The 16,951-nt window shown below is 35.4% G+C and overlaps 1 non-coding gene across 1 annotated transcript; it reads right to left on the minus strand.

Annotated features, from left to right (window-relative positions):
* Positions 1-16,245: 16,245 nt before the first annotated feature.
* LOC115837372 lies at positions 16,246-16,350 on the minus strand. The gene has a single exon (XR_004032422.1). It is a non-coding gene; the product is annotated as a U6 spliceosomal RNA (small nuclear RNA).
* Between the last annotated feature and the right edge of the window lie 601 nt (positions 16,351-16,951).

Here is a 16,951-nt window from a genome sequence, read left to right on the forward strand (position 1 = left end):
TTGAGCACATTTTATTCATACAAAAATATGAGGTAGGTACTATTATTGTATTAAGATTGTACATGAGGAAACTAGACATTATAGAGTTAATTTGCCCCGGTCATACAGTTAGTAAATGGTAGAGTTGATATGCGAGCTTAGTCTGCCATATTAAACCATGTTGTCTAAATCATTACATATATCCTTTCTGGTGTAACTTTTTCAAGTATACTATTTCCTTTCCTTAAGTGAAACCTGATTTTTCTCTGAAGACCACACTTACAAAACTTGTGTCAGGATTGCTCAACTCTCACTTTCACTTTTTCTCTCCCACTCCAACACTCCTAATAGGTCAAGGGTCATGATAAGCAGCCTCTTTGCTACCTGCTGACCCCAATAGTCACACACAGTTTTCTGGTTTTTTTGTTAGGCAGCTACAGGAATTTACCTGGAATAATACACACAGATACAGGTCACACAGATACTGAGTTCCCAGTCACTCAATACTCGTAACATCAATGGCCTATACTCCACACTATTTCAGTCATCATGTGGGCTTCATCACAACAGTATGCATGTAAAATTTGAAATTCTGAAACACTCCTCTAACTGTGAGATATTCGCCCTACATATATTTTATTCTCATACTCCATTTACCTTGTTCTTCATCTTCTCATAACTTCCAGTTTCTCAACACTTTCAGAGTAATTTATTTGATTTCTCTGGTTTTTAGGTCACCTATTTCACTTCCCAGCTTGGATGCATGACCCTTGTGGTTTTGCATTTCAGCTATTATCTTACTGCCACCCTAGAATCCCTTACTCTTATCATCATTTCTCTCACCAAGTCCAAATCTGGTTATTTATTTTATATGCTTTCATTGTTGGAGAATATCTGAAAGTCATGTTAATTGGTTCAATTACATTTTCAGACTATGTAATCTTAATGATGCCTATTGCTCTACTCCTTAACACCACACGTTTTCGAAAGTTGAAGCTCTCTTCAGATACTTCAAACAATGATTTCAGCCTGCCATGCTTTTAAAATGGATTGTTCTCTTCAATGTTCATGCATCAATTTGCTGGTACATTTTAGGTCCTCATTGTCTTGATTTCTAAGCAACATTTGAACCTTTTCATTACTTTCATCTCTTAAACTTCCATGACACTAACAATAAAATATTGTGGTACATGTCTATAATATACATATTTGTATTTTTTTTAATCCTCACTGATGGTTTCTCCTAATCTTTAGGTAGTGTTTTACAGATAACAGACAAAAGCTAATACAAACAAGCATTTTCTACCTATTGCTGATGAAGGGATTTTACACAGGAAGTGTCATTATTGTGCAAATGGGAGTCTTGTGTCACATATTTCCATACGTGAGAAAAAATTTTTTCCTACGTAAAGGGTTCAAAAATCCATCAATAAGTACAAAACTCAAGGAACTCTTTTAAAAACATAAAGTACAATAACATTTTATGTTTCACTCATCAGATCAAAAATTTTGTAACATACTGTTGATAAGAGTGTGAGGAAATAAGCATTTCATTTGTAATTGTGTACAACCTCTGTGGAAAGCAGTATCTTTCAAAATTAAAAATGTACACAGCTTTTGACCCAGCAAATCTAATTTTAGGTAAATATTTTTAGGTGTACATATCCCTTCAACATAATGGTGTATGTGCAAGGATATGATCTGCAGCTTTGATAGCAATGGGAAGACACTGGAAACCACCTAAAAGTCCACAAATTATTGGAATAATTAAATATAACAGAGTATTGTGCCACAATTGGAAAGAATTATGTAGCTTTTATGTAATGATATATAAAATTTTGCAATATATTTTAGGAGAGAAAACACGGTACAAAAGACCATACATCATAAATTACTCTCACTTTCCCTCTCTCTCCTTGCACACACACACACACACACATGCACACACACGCACACACACACACATACACACAGAGGGAAAAAAGGAGCAGGATGTTCCATTATAGCTTAACAGTAAGAGTCACCGGATGGAAGGTGAAACTATGAAATGGGAGCTGGAGCCACGGAGCAGCCTCAGTTCTGCAAGAGATGTTGCCTGAGATAGAGAAGTATCTTGTCCTCTCTCTCTTTCTCTAGCCTCACAGCCTATTACTTGTGCATTCCACTGGCTGAGTCCAGTAGGAAATAAGCTCACACGAAGGCTTGGAAAATGAAACACTCAGGGATGACTCCACTGGATATACAAAGCAGAAATGGATTGGAAGGAAAACAGGCCAGCTAGCTTTTCCTTTTTCTTAGCAGCCATTCACATTTTTGTACCCACATATAAATTACATATAATAATGTCATGTTTTGTCTAACATGAGGCAACCATTCATTATATAAACTGAGATCCTCTTGCCTTATCTCCAACATTGTATCTCTCTCAAGTACAGAATCTATGGAAAACTCCTGTCCGGGTGTGGCACCTCATGGGGTCTGTTGACACAAGGACTGAAAATGTAAATTAAGCACTATTAACACTCCTTAAACAAAATAATAAGTGTACGGGGGAGGGATTTAATTACATATATATGTGAAATATATTAAAATATATACTGAAATACATATGTCTGCCTGTACGTATACACATATGCACATACACATACACGCACAGCTGCATACCAAAGCAAACAATCACAGCTGCAGAAGTCCTCAGTTCTGGAGACAATTATAAAGGTGTGATTAATATATTTATCATTTCTTTTCCCTCTACTCATATTACTGTTACTCTCAGATCAGTTAATCAGTACTTTTTATTTTCAAGAGTGTCTCAGATCTTAATTCCAGAAGGTTTTACCTTTATTGTATTGGCCTCTATAATTAGCCAGGAAAGTAATCTGATAAATTCAAGGGAATCCTATGAGTTCCAAATGTAGTATTTCTTGCTATTATTTTATAGCAACAACCCAATTTTTCTTTGATAAATTGGGACAGTGAGCCCTACTAATACTAGAATTTCTCCTCTGACTGTTAATTGAAAGGCATAAAGAGCCATGCCTCTGAAAATAACCCCATGGCAGCTTTAACTTCTGGATCTATTGTATCCCATAGTAGACACTTAGACAAGTTTAAAGAAACTGAAAGAAAAATATCTGTGAATGAATTATTAGGTATAATGGTGAGAGGAACTCTTTTCACTTCCATTTCTTGAATGCAGAAACTGTGAATGCTGGCTGTGAGAGAACTAGCATCACATAGTAGTGGCAGATTCAGAGTATAATACCATATGTCATAGGAGAAAACCTCAACTTCACCTGGTTTCCCATCAGGTACCATAACTGTCTTCAGTGGGCTATCCACCAGGCCTGCTGCTTCTGGGTATTGGGGTTTGTGGTTAGGCCAGAGAACACCCTAGCTGTCAGCTTACTTTTGCATTTCTCTTGCAGCAAAATATGTTCCTAAGTCAAAAGCAATATTATACAGGCTAATATGATGGTGCATAGGGAATTCTCTAATTCCATAGGTGGTGCTGCTGACAGGAGTACTGTGGGCATGGAATTCAAATTCATATCAAGAATGAATATACCAGTAAGGAAAAATTACCTTTACGATGGAAAAAGTTCAGCGTAATCCACCTACCACAAGTTGATTGACCAGTACCTACAGAGAATCATGCCTAAAACACTCAATGTTAGCATCTGCAGTTCAGAAATTAAAGACTTATCAGAGACAATGTAAGGTCAACCTTGATAAGAGGAAGTATATGCTGACTTTTTTGATATTCTAGGCCTGCTTACCAACAATCTTCCAATCCTGTTCTTTTCAAGTCCCTGACCAATGAGAACAAACATTAGTCATTGCCCGTGACTCAGTGTAGAACTTTTCCTCAAGTCATCACTCCTTCCACACAAAATGAACAGCTGCATTTACTATCTAAAGTCATCCTAAGCACAAAGAAAAGTGTTGTCCCACTCCCAAATGTGATTTGTAAACCCAATGAACTTCAAATGAAGTATAACAAGTAAATTCTGGGGAAAAAAGTAAACCGTGGGGAGGTTGACCTTTACCACCATCCTCTAGGATTACCCCTAAGTGGGACTGTAACATGGCAGCAGTCCACCTGCAGCCTGTGCCAGCATATTGCACAAGTTCTCTGTAAACCAAGACCAATCATTTCTCTCTCCATCAACAGGTCATAGAAAGTCTACATGAGGCCACAGCTGTTGGTTAATGAAGGAGCAGAAATGTAATTTTCTGAATTACAGAAAAAGTAGATGTCATACAAGTATAAGCCACCTTTTCATGGTATTTACTTGTGCTTTCAGGATTGGCTCAAGCAGTTGCTCAAATATTATATGCCAATATCATTTCACAATGTACTGCTTCTGAATATATGCAACCTTAATATAAGATAATTTTCAGGTTTATTTCTGTTAAATTATAATTCTACAATTCCACAATTTGGACCATCATATTTGGAAGAGCTCAATTATGTCTGCATGTCTGCTACTATAGAAGATACTCTTTTATGGTGTCTGTAACATCTGTCTGATTATTTAATCATGACATGAACAAGGAACTAAAAGCCGCGAGCCTATACTTGTCTTTCTGTAAGTTCATCAAAGTTGTCAGAAGCAACCATTTCAGAAACAGTTCTTGAAATCCTTACTGTGATACTGGTAAGGAGAGGTTGCTACTTGTTTTCCCAAAACCTTGCCTTCGACTGGCACTTCATCCAGTAAATGATAAGCTCACTTAAGCAATTTAAGCCATTGTATGCCAGCTATTAGTAATATCTCATTTTCCACCTGCACAGAGCTTATGTTTGTGTTTGCACTCAAATGAGAAGAAACCCAATCTAACAAGCCCATTTTGAAAGGCTAACTCATGGGATTAATCCAATAATAAGTTTGTCAATCAAGGTTCAATCAGAAAAATAAAGTCATAAACAAATAAAAATTAATGTGATAACATAGGTGACAGAAGAGACTGAGACTCAAATCAAGGAGTAGGGGAGAAATCCAGAGATTAACAACAGCAGAAACCGCTTTTTGCTTTAGGCTGAAGTGGTAGAGAGATCAGGAAGTATTAACAGAATTCAGGAGCTCATGTAAGTAGAAGAATCTGAATCAGAAGCATCTGGAGCAAAAGAAGAGCCATGACAACTTCCTCTGTACTATCTGAGGTGGAGTCATTGGGTGAGAGCACTCTGATATCTCCTTTCCACTTGTTTCTTAATATTTGACAGAACTTCCAATAGCTAAATCCTAATGGAAAAGAGCTATCCCTGGAGCCTGGGAAGTGCAACTCACAACAGATCTGCCCACCTATAATTCAGCAGAGCAGGAAGTTGGGCAAAAAAGTCACTTCTCTTGTCACACCTAGGTTCTGAGGCCAACATGTAAAATAATAATCTGGTATGGTAAAAAAAATCATCTTGGAAATTCCTTGAGTTGCCCACAAGGTGAAGAAAAGGTCTTTAAATACAAGAAGTATATCAGTATGGAGATATGCTCATGCCACAGGTGTTCCTAGAAGAACAGAAATCAACCAAACAGAAGTATAACTCTGTGCCCTCTCCCACCCATGTTCTGGGATATATGTAAATGGAGTGAAATAATAGAGACAATAATTGAATTTTTAAAAATGCGTACATGGCCTAGCGTGGTGGCTCATGCCTGTAATCACAGCACTTTGGGAGATCGAGGCAGGTGGATCACCTTAGGTCCTGAGTTCGAGACCAGCCTGGCCAATCTGGTGTAACCCTATCTCTACTAAAAAATACAAAAATTAGCCAGGCATGGTGGTGGCCTCCTGTAATCTTAGCTACTCATGAGGCTAAGGCAGGAGAATTGCTGAAACCTGGGAGGTGGAGGTTGCAGTGAGCCGAGATCATGCCATTCCAGCCCAGGGTGACAACAGCGAGACTCTGTCTAAAAAAAAAAAAATGCATACATGTATGATGTGACTCCACTATTCTTTAAGTAGTTGTATGGGCAAAACTTAGAATTGTTAGTAAGACTCTGAGGCAAAAATTGACCAACCCACTTAATCTACACCAAATTGTATGAGGCAAGAGACGTGGACCTAGTGTAGATGGAATAGACTAAAGACATCTAGAAGTTATAATAATAGTAAGCTTGATTGAATTTTGTATAGGAAAAACAATACATACTTTTTCATAAATCATCCAATCTACTACATCTTTGAAGATAATAAAAGTGCCACTAACAATTATACCAGGAAACGTTGTCCCAGACAAACTCAGATACATCACATCCAAGTTATGATGATCTGTGAATGTAATTCTTTGGATTAGGGAAATATGAGGCTAGTCTGCGCATTCAATGATGTTACAAAATTATGTTAATTTTCTTAGAGGTGATAGTGGTGTCATGGTTATGTAGGAAAATATCCTTATTCTTTAGATACGTGTGTATACTGAAGTATTTAAACATAAAGTATCATGATGCATTCAGCTTTTTATTGGATGCTTTGACAAAAAGGAAAGATGTGTGTGTGTGTGCGTGCACATGTGCATGTGCATGTATGTGTGTGTGCATGTTTGTATATAGAAAGAGAAAGAAAGATGGAACCAGCACAACAATACGTTAATGGTAAGTTAGATAAAGGGTATTATGTTTCCATTGTTCTGTACTTTCAACTTTTTCATGGGTTATAAATATCCACTCCCTCCCAAAATAATATTGCCTAGGGAAGAAAAAGAGGACAATATGGTAGATAATAGGAAAATAGATAATACATATTTGAATATATGTTTGTGGGGGCAATCACGTTGATTCCTAGCTCCTACCACACCCCTAGTGATTCAGGTTTAATTGATATGAGATGAGATCAGAACCAATATATATTAATGCCTCTCAAATAGGTTTGAGAACCATTAGCTTTGACAATTAATTATGTGCTGGTGACTTTTAAGCCATACTCACTGTTCTTACTCCTCTCTTGCACTGTAGTTCTGCATTTCTAGCTGTCTGATCCATAATTTCTTCTGTAGAGCTACCAGGTCCCTCAAACTTAAAATGCCTCAAGACAGTGTTATCGTCTTTTCCTACCATCTCCATTTCTTCCACACAGTTTTTATTTCTTTGCTTTTCTATTTTATTTTACTAAAGACACCTAAATTCTTCCAAGTACCTGAACTAAAATGCGTCGTTATTCTTTCTTTACCTCCCCCATCCAACCAGCATCAGATGCTGCCATGCCTTCCTCCCAATTGCCATCTTCATCACCGCCACGCAAGACCTCATTATCTCTCTCACTGTACCACTACAAGAGTCTCATCGTTGGTCTCTTACTTCTATTTTATCTCTCCTCGATGAATCATAGGCACTGAAACCAGAGTAAGCTTCCAAAACCACACCTCAAAAACAAATAAAAAACACCAAACTTTTGATTATACCCTACCTACTAAACTAAATGAAAATTTCATTTTCTAACTTTTAAAATTCTCCATCATATTATCCCAATTTAATATTCCAAGCTTATTTTTCATAACACCAGATACATACCTTATATTTGAGTAAAAATTCACAACTGCATTTTCATGATCCATATCCATATTGAAATTGTTCTTTGCACATTGTTTTCCTCTCCTAACTTTCTCTTTAGAAATTAACTATTCTTTAAAGACAAAGGCACTCCTTCCTACAAGAAGTTTCTTTTATCTTGTTTAGTAAATTGCCAGAGGACTTCATTAATATCAAGCCCACTTTCTCACCTTTACTATTGGATCGAAGTTTTGCGTAAGAGAAATACCATGAGTTCAGTGAGTTACAGCTGAGTCTCTAACAATAAATTAAACTCCAGATTTTGGAAAGAATAAAAATGGGAGAAGTTGTCTGGAAGGTAGAATAGAAGGATTGTAGAAACTGACCAGTAAATGAACATTAATGCTCCCTTTTAATAGATTAACCAGCTTGAAACTATTTTAAAATAACTTGAAACTGTTTATTAAAATTTAAATAGATAAATGCTCCAAAACAGTGCACATAAAGCTGCAGCTATCTTGTGATTCTATCTTATCATTCTAATGTCAGTGAAGAACTAAACTAAATGTTTTCTGTCATTTTTTATGTCACTATAACCTTTGGATAAAATTACAATCTTACACTAATGAGCATTTGAAAAAAAAAAAGGCTGCCCATATTAAATACACTATATAAAAAATTATATGTAATGAATATCTGTATAATTATGTGAATACCTGCTAAGTGTAAATATGCTATTGTGCTTCAATCTCTAATCCTGTGATTGTTTAAAATATAAAGAGAAAGGAGAAACAGAAATGTTCTAATGCTTTATCTCAAAGGAAAATGAGATATGTAGTTTCCTGTAGGATTTTTGAGGCTGTAAAATATGATGTGTTGTTTCTCTTGGCAGCACAATTATTCTTAACATTTGACATTCCACTCAAAATAAGAAATATTTTTCTTTATCTTCTGTCCATATTTATGATTTAATTGAACAGCACGTCAAAAAAGTAACAAAATCGTACAGAATTCAAAATGCAAGGTATAAAAGTGCAAAAGAGAAAAAAAGCTGTCATCTGGAAATGAAAGAAGTAATACACCAAAGAGAAAATCAGTGATTAAAAATATTCATATTCCAATCACTTCTCATGATGTAAAAAACAAATATTAAAAAATAAATGAAAATCTCTATTGTAGAAGTGAACAGAAGTAAAATTATTTTATCTAAACAAATTTGTCACAGGAAATGAAGTATCTAGAATGAAAAGAATTTCAACAGAAATCATGAAGGTCATAATAAAATTCTTCTAAAAATGAATTAATATGACTATAATATATCATGACATATTTTTATTAAAGGTATACTTCACAATATATCACATTATTTCTATTTACTACTTAGTTTTCTTTGTAAAATTTTCTTTGGTGACTTTTATATATTTATTTTAAAGGAATAAAGTATTTATGTATTTCTTTTCTTAAGTGAAAATTATTCTCTCAGTAGTAAGAGATAAGTTTTTAAACTTTATGTAAATAATAACATACAATTTCCTTGGTTACTTATTTAAATTTTTCTTTTTTTTTTAGATACTAATTTTTGCATTGCTTTTTTTTCAAATCACTATTCCTTTCTGTTGAGAAAAGTACGGCATTGTAGTGAGTTTCTAATTTTTTTCCTAAATAATTATCATCATATTTTCCTCTACAATTTTCCTCAACTATAATTAGGTTTGGTTTGTATGCATCCTTTACAACATTCCAAATAAATTTTTTCTTTTAATTTCTTCAAAAGACTGTAATTTTTGTCTTATTCCACATTCCACCATCAGTCATGAAATATATTTCTGGCTCCAGAATCATCACGTTTCTTCTAACATACATTTTAAATGCTAGGGTCTCTAGGAAGTAAGTTAATCTGACATTGAAAAATATATTTTATATATGAATAAGCACATACTCCCTAAGTCATTCCTTCCTTTCACTTACATACCCACATCCTTTTAGTCAATAATCCTATTGGCTCTGCTGTCAATATGTCTACAGACTCCATCCACTTCTAGCTGTTTCTAATGTAGAAGTGGATGTAGAGATTATCAGCAAATGTAGAGATGTTAGAAGTGGATGGAGTCTGTACACGTATTGACTCCTTTCTAATGCATCATTTCTCACCTGAGTTATCATCACAGTTCTCCAACTGGTCTCTTGCCTCTATCTTTGGCCCACCTTTCCTCTCTCTGCTCTTCCCCACTTTTTATAGCCTATTCCCAAATACTGTCAAGCTATAAATCAAAATCCTCTCCATTCTTACCATTTTACTCAGAGTTAGAGCCAAAGTCTTGTCATTTGCCTAAGCTGCGGTGCATGATCTGAATCCCATTGCCTCTCTGACCTCATCCCTTGCTAATCTTCCCTTCACTCTCTCAGCTTTATCCACATAACTCCTTGCTCTCTCTGTAGCATACCAGACTTGACCCCTGCTTTAGCATCTAAAGGGATAACCCAAAGTGTTTTATCCTCATCGAATTCAACAGAACATATGTCACTACAATAGCTTTTTTTCTCATATTTGTTCAGAAAATAGGCATTGAGCTCCTCCTATTTGCCAGATACTCTGCTAAGCTTATGAAATACAAATATGCAAAAAGAAATCAGTTTCCATACAAAGCAAACAGTCTAGCAAAGGAGATAAATGCTATGATAGAGATAAGCAAAGGGATATATCAGTATACATTGTAGACACTCAAGCTTCAGAGAAGAGTCCAGCCCTGAAGGATTTGTAAATGTTATAATGGTTAATAAGGAATTCAGAGGGGATTTCAGCCAAGGAATAAACAAAGGCAAACAATTAGTAGAAAATGGGATCAGTTTGGAGAACTGCAAGATAGACCCCGACATTTTGAGCTAGAGTGCTAACTAGAGATGTCCAATAGACAGATGGATATATGAGTCATAAACTCTGGACAGAGATTAAAAAATAAAGTTGAGATATAGATTTGGGAGTCATCTCAAAATGGCCTTTACAAATTAATTTTAATGTAAATAAATTAAATTGAGTGAGAAGCCAGATCAGAAAAGAGATTGTTTAGTGAATCAAACTAAACATGATTATAACAAAGGAAATCCTAGGAAAGAGCCCTGGGGACCAACAAAATTTAAGGCAAAAGCAAGGAAAAATCGACCCATAAAGGAAGGTGAACATTATGGTCAATAAAAGAAAACCAGACAGTGCTACAGAAGAAGAAAATATTTCAGCACCGTCAAGTGATACAGAGAAGTCAGAGGTGTAAGAATTCTATCAGTTGAGGAGTTTTTTGTTGGTCTTAGCTAAAAAGATTGTTCAGTAGTTTGATTGCCTCTAAAGCCAGATTATAACTCTTGATGTGTACATAAGTGATGTTAATAGGAGGAGGCAGATACTTAACGATTGCAAATACAGACATGAGATGGTGGGCTATGAAAGGGAATAAAAAACAGAATGCTCACTGAAGGCAGATGTGCAATAAAGGAAGTTTTTTAAGGTGGAAGAAACGTATGGATGCTTACATTTGAATGAGAAGGATCCAGAGAAAAAGAAATTTTGAATAATAATGACAATAGATAGCATTTATGTCATGTTTACTTTATGAACAGCTCTATTTTAAGTACTTTATTTGAAATAAATTATTCAACACTAGGGTGAATTTTTGTCCTCCTCACTTAATAAATAAGAATACACAGGCAAATACGTGATTAAGTAGTTTTCACAAAGTTGCACAGCTAGTAAATAAGCAAGTCAGAATTTCAAACCGGGAAATATGCCTTTAGAATTTTCTCTTTCTCTCTCTCTGAAGGTACAGTAGATAGATTAACTTCAAGGGATCACTTGACAGAATTAAGGACATGATTGAGATTGAAGATAGATAATGAGTTTAAGGTAGAATAATCTGAGAACCCCCACCACTCAGGGAAAAAACATGTGACTCCCAGAAGGATACTATGTAAGTATGGCTTTCCTCATTCGGAAGATTCAAGCAAAGAATCCAGTTAATTAATTTAAGGGAGAAGCCAGATAAGAAAAGAAAGTAGCATACATTTCTGTGGTAATTCATGGATTATTATTATTATTATTATATAAGGAGCAGATACAAAGTAACGGGGAGTAGGTAGAATTTTGTTTATCCAATCAACTATGCAGTCTAAACAAATAAAGCTCATTGTTTTGGTGGCAAATTACATTTTTTAAGGTAATTTAGCAGCCTTCAGGATCCCCAGAATACAGTTGGTAGGTAGCTCCACTCGGAGCCATCTTAAGCCCAAAGGAGCAAAAATTCCAAGGAACAAGAAGGAATAGGGGTTGGCATCCCATTGTTCTGTGGGCTCATGTATTGTATTCTAATTTAATCATCTGGGATATTACCTTAATATCACAAAAATATTTATTTTAAAAAACGATAGATTGAGTAATTGATTTCACAGTTGATTTTACAATTAATCTATGGTCTTTTAAAATAAGTATTTTATAATATTAAGTATTGTGATGGTTAATATTGAGTGGCAACTTGATTGAAGGATGCAAAGTACTGTTCCTGGGTGTGTCTGTGAGGGTGTTGCCAAAGGAGATTAACATTTGTGTCAGTGGACTGGGAAAGGCAGACCCACCCTCAATTTGGGTGGGCACCATCTAATAGCTGCCAGCACGGCTCAAATCAAGTAGACGTAAGATGGAAAGAGCAGATTTGCCGAGTCTTCTGGACTTCATTTTTCTCTTGTGCTGAATGCTTCCTGCCCTTAAACATCAGACTCCAAGTTTTTCAGCTTTTGGACTCTTAGACTTATACCAGTGGTTTGCCAGGGGCTCTCTGGCCTTCCACCACAGACTGAACACTGCACTGTCTGCTTCCCTACTTTTCAGGTTTGGGACATGGATGGGTTTCCTTGCTCCTCACCTTGCAGATGACCTATTGTGGGACTTCACATTGTGAATGTGTGAGTCAATGCTCCTTAATAAACTCCCCTTTATTTGTACATCTATCCTATTAGTTCTGTCCCTATAGAGAACCCTGACTAATACAAGTATAATACTTATTGTAAAAATATTTGAAAAATATGTAGAATTGCTTATAAAAAAATCATGTGTAATCCCACCAAGGAGTGAAAATTCTAAAACTCTTGGGATTTGTGTGTTTCTAATATTTTACAGGTACACATATGCCCATGTTCAAGATCACATAACATAGAAAATCTCTAGATCCCCTGCTATTACTTATTATTTATCAGATGAGCATGGTCTAATATAATTTGAAAGTCTTTTAAAACCTTTTTAAATGTCTATTTAACATCTTATTCAAGTAATAGTCTATAATTTATTTGGCCATTTTCTATTATTTGTCGTTGAAGCCATTTTAAATTTTTTGGTAATATAAATAACCCAGCAATGAATGTCTCTATAATTAAGATTTTATTTTTAATTTTTTTCTCAGATATTTTCCCAGAAGAAAACTATTGGATTAATAAATTTGAGCTTTCAAAAGTCCTTAATGAATTTTTCTAAATCTTTTTATAGAAAAACTGACAATTTACCCTCCGCCAGAGTGCATGAGAGAGACTTCTTCACCTATTGAAGGAGGAGACCATTTATTATCTAGAGAAAAAACAAACAACTTTATTGATTGCGTGTGAATGGGAGAGATGTACTTATTTATATATTATAGTCACTCTAAGCAAAACAAGAAGTTAGAGGAAGTAGTTAAAGATTTGACAGATTTTCAGAATAGGGAGGTTTAGGGATTGGATGAGTTTCATTCTTGGGAGCATGGTTACTGGAGTTAGGCTGTTGTTGATTAGCTAACATTCAAACATGTGGCATTGTTATCCACTGTCTGACTTTCAGAGCCATGGATACAGATCCAAAGCATCTGAGTAACTGAGGTAAGATTAACCTCTATTCTGCTTTGTTACCTGACCAAAGTTTAGGATTATGATGAATAAACTATTCATTTTGTCATTATTTGAATTTTGAAAGTATAAAATTTTTATTTTACACCCTATCTCTAACATAACTGAGAATTATATTTTAAATATTTGTTAAAGGTAAAAAATAAATGAGATCTCATTGAAGTTCTCAAGTGGATTAGTAATGAGGTTTAATTTTTTTATATGTTTCCTTTGCTAATGCCTGTCATGTACAAGTGTACTAGGGGATGCTAAGACAAATAAGACCTGTAAACATTCACAGAACAGTTGAAAAATCTGGGAAATAATCAGACAATTGCTATAGGATGTGCTGAGAGTTGTCATGGATCTAAGTTAAGGTGGGCAAGTGCAGAAGAAGGGCATGCTTCTCATGGAAGATAATGCAGGAGCTGAGTCCTGAAAGCCAGACAGCCAGCTACAAGGATTCAAAATGGAGAGGATGTGTGAAACATCTGAGAGTTCTAAATAGTTCTGCACAGACAGAGCAGAAAGGGTAATCATCAGTGACCAGGCTGCGGAGGAAAATATGGATATATTTGTAGCGTCACATCAAGGGAAAAAAAAGTGTGAAGATTCTGTAAGACTATATAGATGACTATATAATTGCCTAGCTGATAGAATGTGGGAGACACAGAAGTAAACAGAGTGAAATCATTTACACTAGGATAACTCCTAGTTTACCGAAGTAGGCTAGAGAGGAGATGCTGCGTGCACAGACATAGGGAGTTGGAAGAGAAGGAGCCCTGAGGCAGGATGGAGGGTAAATTCAGTTTGGGACATGTTGCATTTGAGCTGCCTGAGGAAAATATAAATGTAAAAGAGAGGTTTTCTCCTCTCTGCCCTTACCCACAAGTCCTTCCCCCTACGGTCCCCTCCTTGTGCCTTCTCACTCTCCAAATCCTACCCAAGCTATAGCCAAAGTTTAACCCATTAGTCATAATAATCTTTGTCTACCCGAATTCAGTTGAAACATTTGCCTAAAAACTATTTAAATAACACTCATCCAGAGGTATGAGTTTTGTCCTCTCAAAAAAGCTGCTTTTACCTTGTTGTATGGCCCCTGTATGAGATAGGATCAACATATTGGACAGCAAGTCTGTTGGCTACTTGGATTTCAGTAAATAGCAACTAGGAATGAACAACTCATTGGGTGAGGTAAAAAACAAGTTGGAGGCTGATTTGAGGAAAGAATGCATGCTTTGGGGAAAATATGTACTTATTACTGTAAATTGTTTATCTCAGTCACAGTGAGTGACAGCTGAGATGTGATAGAGTAGAGAAAGTGTTTTCCTAGTAAAGGGTGATGAGCTGTGTTGGGTTTTGTGTAGATGGTATGCCATGACCATATTTTATATATATATATATATATATTTTTTTTTTTTTTTTTTTTTTTTTTTTGAGACGGAGTCTCGCTTTGTCGCCCAGGCTAGAGTGCAGTGGCGCAATCTCGGCTCACTGCAAGCTCCGCCTCCCGGGTTCATGCCATTCTCCTGCCTCAGCCTCTCCAAGTAGCTGGGACTACAGGCGCCCGCCACCACGCCCGGCTAACTTTTTTTTGTATTTTTAGTAGAGACGGGGTTTCACCGTGGTCTCGATCTCCTGACCTCTTGATCCACCCGCCTCGGCCTCCCAAAGTGCTGGGATTACGAGCGTGAGCCACCACGCCCGGCCCATATTATATTTTAATAGATGGAATCCCAGCGTGTGATCACTGCCATGGTATTGTCCATTAGTGACTTATTTGCTTTTATTTGTATGTAAGGGAAGAGCACCTTCCTAGAGATTAATAGACATTGAAATGCATAGACACAAGGTTTGATTATTACTAAGGCTCCCTTTTCCCCCTGCCTTACAACATAATAAAGCTTTAATCTAAATTAGGTTTTCAAAATTATACGTAACAGAAGAGGAAGACACATAAGCTATGCTGACATTCAGAATATACAGTAATTGCCCAGGAAGATGCACTATGCCTGTAGCTTATTAATCATAAGCTTTGAATATCATTTAGTTATTTCATATACGTCACCCAAAAAGTATCACTAATGCTTTAAATAATACTCATGTAGCATCTGTTATTGCCTAACAATTGAAACAGACAGATGTGAACAGTGATAACAAAGATGTATATCTTTTTTCTAAATCAAATAGCACCTTCTCAGAGACAATAGTTTAGCAAGAAAAAAGAAGTGCGAATGAACAGATTTTTTATACATTTAACACAATGGGAAAAGAATTGTACACATGTCTGATTTTTGTGATATGACTCAAATTGAAACCACTATGGGGTTAGGAATTAAAAGGAGCCCAGTTCACAGTAGTATGGATTAGCAATTCTAAAATTGCTATCTCTGGATTTTAGGATTGAGCATATGAGTGAGTAATGCTGAGAAAAGTGAAAGCCACATTGCTGCCAGTTGGAGAATGGAATTAGAAATATAAAAAGAAAAAGACAAGAATTACCTCTGTTCTAATAAGTTTAAATGGAAGTAATACTACGAATGCATAGATTTTAATATATAAATAAAATTATAGCTACTGATAAGAGATAGATATGGATATATGCATATCTATATTTTGTAGTTCTTTCTATTAAAAGGGACTAAAAATAAAGATGCCTGCATAGCAATGAGCAAACCTAGTTCTCATATATTAGTTTCCCTTTTTTAATAGTCCGAGTTTCTTAATTAAATTATACAAAAAATCTATCATCTTAGCCACTTTTGAGGGTAGAGTTCAGTGATGTTACATACATTCACATTGTTGTACAGAACTTTTTCCTTTTCCCAACTATAGGTTGAGTATAGTTGGCTTCATTTCTAGGTGCTTTCAGAGGGATAAAAATATGGAACACTTTATGAAAGTCCATGTCATCTTTGCACAGGGGCCATTCTAATCTTCTGTATCATCCCAATTTTAGTATATGTTCTGCTGAAACAAGCACTGAAAGACTATTTGACCATATATATGTGGGTTTAATTCTGGGTTCTCCATTCTGTTCCATTGTTCTATTTTTATACCAATATCATACTATTTTAATTATTGTTGCTTTATTGTAAGTTTTGAAATCCAGAAGTGTGATACTTCAAGCTTTGTACTTCCTGTTCAAAACTGTTTTGTCTATTTGGAGTCTTTTGTTATTCCATATGTATTTTGGGATAATTTTTTTTATTTCTGCAAAAAATGATATTTTGATAGGGATTGCATTCAGTTGGCTTTGAGTGATATGGATAATTTAACAATATTACATCATCTACTCCATGAACATAAGATATCTTTCCACATGTTTTTGTCTTTTATAATTTCTTTTGGCAATGTTTTGTGATTTTCAGTGTCCAAGTCTTTTTCTCCTTTGTTAAGTTTATTCTTAAGTATTATATTCTTTTTTATGCTTTTGTAAAAATAAGGTTGTTTTCTCAATTTTCATCTCAGATAGTTTTTTGTTAGTGTATGGAGATATAATTGATTTTGTTGTACATTGATTTTTTTATTCTGCAACTTTGCTAAATTCACTTATTGATTCCTTTAAAAAGAGAGAGAGAAAG

This window comes from Nomascus leucogenys, chromosome 11 (genome assembly GCF_006542625.1).
Source record: "Nomascus leucogenys isolate Asia chromosome 11, Asia_NLE_v1, whole genome shotgun sequence".
NCBI classification, from domain to species: Eukaryota; Metazoa; Chordata; class Mammalia; order Primates; family Hylobatidae; genus Nomascus; species Nomascus leucogenys.